A 6,411-nucleotide genomic window follows, 5' to 3' on the forward strand; every position below is an offset into this window, starting at 1 on the left:
GAGGGGCAGAGAGAGAGGGAGACACAGAATCGGAAACAGGCTCCAGGCTCCGAGCCATCAGCCCAGAGCCTGACGCGGGGCTCGAACTCACGGACCGCGAGATCGTGACCTGGCTGAAGTCGGACGCTTAACCGACTGCGCCACCCAGGCGCCCCGGCGGTCTCTCTTATTTCCCCTCATTACTTAACCCCAGGCAAGCACTAACCTTACTGTTTCTATAATTTGCCTATTCCGGGTAGTTTGTACAATATGACGCGTGCTCTTTTGTGGCTGACTTCTTTCACTTAGCATGTGTTTAAGGCTAACCATGTCGTAGCATGTAACAGACTTCATTTGTTTTGTCAAAAAATTCCATTATACAGATATAGCCATGTTTTATTTATCTATTCCTCAGTTGGTGGATAGTTGGGGTTGTTTCGACTTTTTGACTATTAGGACTAATGCTGCTATGAACACTTGGGTGGAAGTTTTGTGTGAAAAAGTGTTTACACGTCTCTTGGGTAGATACACAGAAGTCAAATTGCTGAGACATATGGTTAATTCTAACATTTTGAGGAACTACCAAACTGTTTTATTTTTCATTTTAATTCTTTAAACTGGTTCCACACCCAATGTGGGACTTGAACTCACAACCCCACATCAAGAGGTGCATGCTCTACCAACTGACAGCCAGGCACACCCGCCAAACGATTTTCTAAAGTGGCTGCGTCATTTTACATTCTTATGAGCAATATGTAAGAGTTCCAATTTCTCCACATCCCTGCCAATTCTTGTTGTCTTTTTGATTACAGACACACTAGTGAATGTGAAGTGATATCTCATGGTTGGATTTGCACTTCCTTAAAAAGCGATGTTGAACATTCTCTCTTGCCCTTATTGGCCGATGCATATCTTCTTTGGAGAAATGTCTATTTAGATCCTTTGTACATTTAAAAAATTGGGTTACTTATCTTTTTATTATTGAGTTGTAAGAGTTCTTTATATATTCTGAATACTAGACCCTTGTGTTTTACAAATACTTTCTCCCATTCATTAGACTACTTTTCACTTTCTTGAGGTTACTGTTTGCAGGACAAGTTTTTATTCCAATGATGTCCAATTTATGTTTTTCTTTTATAGCTGTGATCTTGATGTTATATCTAAAAAAACCACTAAATTAAGGAGTGCCTGGGGGGTTCAGTCGGTTGAGCGTCCGACTTCAGCTCAGGTCTTAATCTCGCAGTTCTTGAGTTTGAGTCCCACGTTGGGCTCTGTGCTGACAGCTCAGAGCCTGGAGCTGCTTCAGATTCTGTGTCTCCCTCTCTCTGCCCCTTCCCTGCTCATTCTCTGTCTCTCAAAAATGAATAAACGTTTAAAAAAAAAAACCCACTAAATTAAAACAAAAAACAAACAAAAAAAACCCACTGCCTAGCCCAAGGTCATGAAGATTTACTCCCATGTTTTCTCTAAGAGTTTAATAGTTTTAGCTCTTACATTTAGTCCTGGGATCCACCTTGAATTAATTTTTCTGTATGGTGTGAAAAAGGGGTTCATTTCATGTGGATATCCAGTTGCCCTAGTACTATTTGTTGAAGAGACTATTCTTTCTGTATTTCTGGGTCTTGGCATTCTTTTTCTTTTTTAAATTAATTTCTAAAATTTTAAGTCCAGTATAGTTAACATACAGTGTTATATTCATTTCAGCTGTACAATATAGTGATTCTACAATTCTACACATTACTCAGTGCTCATCGTGGTAAGTGTACTTTTTGTCTTGGCATTCTTGCTGAAAATCAATTGACCATAAATGTAAGGGTTTAATTCTGGGCTCCCAATTCTATTGATCTATATTGAGTCTTAAGCCAGCACTACACTTTTTTATTATAGTTTGTAAGTTTTAAAATCAGGAAGTGTAAGTCCTTCAACTTTGTACTTTTTTTTTTTTTTTTTTTTTTACAAAGTTGTTTTGGCTATTCTGGGTCCCTTGCAATTACATATACATTTTAGAATCAGCTGTCAATGACTGCAAAAAGTCAGAGGGATTCTGATAGGGATTGTATTGAGTCTATAGATCAGTTTAGGGAATATTGGTATCTTAATAATATTAAGTCTTCTGATCCATGAACATGGGATACCTCTCCACTTATTTAGAACGTCTTTAATTTCTTTCAACAGTGTTTTATAGTTTTCACTGTACGTGTCTTTTATTTATTTTGTTAAATTTATTCATATTTCATTCTTTATGAAGCTATTACGTATGGGATTATTTTCTTAATTTCATTTCCACACTGTTCAGTGCCACTATGGCACTATATGTATGTCTATATTGGCATACTATTTTTATATGTTGATCTATCCTACAACCTTGTTGAACTCACTTATTAGTCCCAATAGCTTTTTATTGGATTCTTTTCTATATACAAGATCACATCATCAGCAAGTATAGTTTTATCTCTTCCTTTCCAAACTGGGTATCTTTTACTTCTTTTCCTTTCTCAAGTGCCCTTGCTGGAACCTCCAGTATAGTGTTGAATGGAAGTGACAAGAGTGGACATCCTTTTCTTATTCTTGATCTCAGGGGAAAAGTGTCCAGTCTTTTATCATTAAGTATGATGTGAGCTGTCTGTTTTTCATACATGGCCTTTATAAGGTTGAAGAAATTCCCTTCTATACCCAGATGTTGAATGCTTCTATCAGAAAGGATACTGGATTTTGTGAAGTATGCTTTGTTGCGTCTACTGAAATAATCATGTAGTTTTTATCTTTTATTTTATTAATATGGTATATTTCATTAACTGATTTTCAGATTTTAAACTAATCTTGCTTTTATGGGATAAATTCCACTTGATCATGTTATATAATACTTTTTATATGTTGCTAAAATTTGGTTTGCTTGTTATTTTGTTGAGGATTTTTACATCCATATTCGTAAGAGATAGTGGTCTGTAGTTTTTAGTGTCTGTTTGATTTGGTATCAGGATAATGCTGACCTCATAAAATGAGATGGGAAATGTCTGGATCATTCTTATCACCATTTAAACTTTCTCTAACATCTCCCATTTTGACCTGAAGACTCCCTCCAGCCTCTGCTCCATATGTCTGCTCCCTTTACAGTAAAGTTTCTCCCAAGAGGTGTATACACATTATGCTTCCTCACTCTCTCCAACTTGGCTGCTGCCCCAACCACTCCACTAATACCATTTGTAAAGGCCCCTTTTGCATTTTGCACTTATGAAAGCCAATGATTATTTTTAAGGCTTCATTTTGCTCAATTTCTCAGAAACATACATCATGGGTGAGGCCCTCCTCCCACCTTTTTGACATGACCCACTTCCTTCTTTAAAGCTACAATGTCTGCAAACTTGAATGTGTAGATGAATCACTTAGGATCTTGTTAAAATGCAGATTTGGATTCAGCAAGTCTGGCGTAGAGCTAAAGATCCTGTACATCCAACAAGCTTCCAAATGATGCTGACGTTGCTGGTGTGGGGACCACACTTTGAGTACTAAGACTGCAAAGAGTCCCACATTCTGAATTTGTCTGTCTGCTACCCTGAAGTGTCTTTCAACTTGTTCCTCTCTTCTCTGTATTCTTGTAGGCAGCTGTAATGGTTCTCAAACTTTGTTCATATTAGAATCATCTTGGGGGCTTTTAAAAATTCCCATGCCCAGGCCATGCACCAGATATAATAAATCAAAGAATCTAAAGGTAGGCATCAGCATTTTAAAGTACAGCAATGGGGACGCCTGGGTGGCTCAGTGGGTTGAGCACCCAGCTCTTGACTTCAGCTCAGGTCATGATCCCAGGGTCATAGATCAGCCGAGCCGGGCTCCATGCTGAGCACTCAGCATGCAGCCTGTCTGGGGTTCGTTCTCTCTCTCTCTCTCTCTCTCTCTCTCTCTCTCTCTCTCTCCCTCTCCCTCTATCCCCAACCCGCTCACGCTCTCTCTCTCTAAAATAAAAAATAAAATAAATAAAACACTCCGGTGACTCTAATATGCTGCTAAGATTGAGACCTTAATCTGAATCTTCACTACTCCAAGTGTGTTCCAGGGATCAGCTATATCAATATCATCATTTGGGAGCTCATTAGAAAAGCAAAATCTCGGGGCGCCTGGGTGGCTCAGTCGGTTGGACGTCCGACTTCGGCTCAGGTCACGATCTCGCGGTCCGTGAGATCGAGCCCCGCGTCGGGCTCTGGGCTGACCGCTCAGAGCCTGGAGCCTGTTTCGGATTCTGTGTCTCCCTCTCTCTCTGACCCTCCCCCGTTCATGCTCTGTCTCTCTCTGTCTCAAAAATGAATAAATGTTAAAAAAAAAAAATTTAAAAAAAAAAAAGAAAAGAAAAGCAAAATCTCAGCCCTAACCCAGATCTCCTGAGTCAGAATCCACATTTTAATAAGAGTCCAGGTTTCTCCTATGTGCGTTAAAGTCTGAAAAATGACAATCTATGTTCTGATGGATTGCAAACAGTTATTGCCAGTCCTGACCTCCAACCCCCAAACCTAACTACCCAGCCATCTCCAACTTAATCTGCTCCAACGTGATATCCCTGCTTAAACGTGTTCCTCTCCAGCCTAGCGAATGACACCGCCACTCCGAGTCATTCGGGCCCCAGACCTAGAAGTCATTTCTGCATCCGCTATGTCCCTCATTGCCCCATTCGGTCCACCAAGTAGTTCTGATGAGTACGTCCAAGTCCGTCCCAAATACATCCACTTCTCTGCATCGGCAAGCCACCACCCCAATCCCATGATCTCTGTCCTTAAGGCCTACCCAACTTCCCCTCCGGTCAGTTCTTCCCGCCATGGCCAGAGGGAGCTTTTTTTTAAATGTAAACTAAATTCAGTGTTCTCTGCCTAAAAACCACTAGTGCTATATTACACAGATATTCAGATCTGTAAGTCTGAACCCCGTGGTGGGGTGTAGACAGGGTCTACCTCTCCAAACTCAACTCTGCTCACTCTAGCTCTCGCAGCTCTAGCTACGCTGTTTGTTAAACAAGCTAAGTTTATTCCAGTCTCAGAGCCTTTGCACTGGCTATTCCCCCTGTTTGGAAATTTCTTCTAGATTCGTCCATAGCTGTCTCTGGTCGTGCAGGTCTATGTTCAAATGAGAGGGCTTCCTGGACCACAGCCCCACTCCCAATCCAAGCACCCATCACCCTGATGAATGCACTGTTAACAATTCTTAGCATCTGAAATCACCTGTTCCCTGCATTTCTGACTTGTTTAATGTCTGGCTACCCCAGGAGATAGGGGATTTTTGTCTGTCTTCCTCATTGCTGTGTTTCCAGCACCTGGACAGTGCCTGGTACAAAGCAGGTGCCTAACAAGTATCAGTTGAATGGGGAGAAGAGCTAAATTGCTACAAAACATCTATGATCTGCAAGTCTGAACGCCGTGGCGGGGTGTACCTACAGCAGCTCTGAGGCTGGCTGCCAGGATTCTGGGATCCTTGGGATAAACAGACGCGGGTCCGAATTCCAGCCTAGCTGCCAACTTCCGGCGTGACTTCGGGAGAGGCCCTTAACCTCTCTGAGCCTCGGCTGTCTCATCTGCAAAATAGGAGATTAGGGACGTGGGGAGGGTAGTATACAGAGATCGGCTTTTTCCAGCACGTCCCCGCCCCGCACCTCCAAAGGTCACGGTGCCCCGGCCCTGCAGCTGGGTCGCTCTGGGCTGTGCTCCCGTCCTGCCGACCCAGAACCGGCCACCCCAGGACCCAGCAGTTTGCTCTCGCCTCCCCACGGGCGATCTACATACTCACGCGGCAAGCCGCGGACTCCAAGCCGGCTCGGTCGTGACTCTGGGCGCCGCCATTTTACCCAGAGAGCTTCCAGGTCAGGGGTCACCGGGGAGACAGCAAATCGAGAACACAGGTTTAGAGAGGTCCCGCCCAAAATGGAGGAGCACCAATAGGAAGACAGAAAGAACTTGGTCCCTCCTCACACCGAGCCAGACCCCACCCCTAACAGGGCAAGCCGCACCTCCATTAAGGCAGGGAAAGGAATGATTGGACCGATCCGGGCTGGGAGGCTGGACTTAGGCGGCCTGTGACGCCAGGTGGAGGCCCAGTTTTCCCACCTGAAATGTAGAGATAAAATATTGATGGTAGAAGTGATGTGGATTCCTTCGTTTGTTCGCCTAACCTTTATTGAGCGCTTACCGTGTGCTAGGCGCAGTTTTAGTCGCTGAGGATACTGGGCTGATACATAGCAGTGAAGGAGACAAGTTCTGCTAATTAGCTCCCTGACTCTGGGCTACTGCTTAACTCATCTGTGCCTGGGTCATCTCACCCTGAAATGGGCCAGTTATAATAACCTCATGGGATTTTATATATATATATATATATATATGGATTATATATATTTATGAATTTTATATTTATGAATTTTATATTTATGAATTTTATATTTATGAATTTTATATT

At 42.6% G+C, this 6,411-nt stretch overlaps 1 protein-coding gene across 4 annotated transcripts in view; it reads right to left on the minus strand.

Moving 5' to 3' along the window:
• ECSIT (ECSIT signaling integrator) overlaps window positions 1-5,866 on the minus strand; it is a 16,063-nt gene extending 10,197 nt beyond the window's left edge. The window contains exons 1-2 of one of the 4 annotated variants that reach the window (XM_040449972.1): window positions 5,749-5,866; window positions 5,400-5,536 (exon numbers count right to left, since the gene is read on the minus strand). The gene's annotated coding sequence lies outside the window, so the exon portion shown is untranslated. Of the gene's footprint in view, window positions 1-5,395; window positions 5,537-5,744 lie in introns of all 4 variants that reach the window. The other 3 variants (XM_040449974.1, XM_040449973.1, XM_040449975.1) reach the window with 3 other exon arrangements.
• Between the last annotated feature and the right edge of the window lie 545 nt (window positions 5,867-6,411).

Source organism: Herpailurus yagouaroundi, unplaced genomic scaffold (genome assembly GCF_014898765.1).
Source record: "Herpailurus yagouaroundi ecotype Mexico unplaced genomic scaffold, PumYag 200, whole genome shotgun sequence".
In the NCBI taxonomy this organism is placed as follows: Eukaryota; Metazoa; Chordata; class Mammalia; order Carnivora; family Felidae; genus Herpailurus; species Herpailurus yagouaroundi.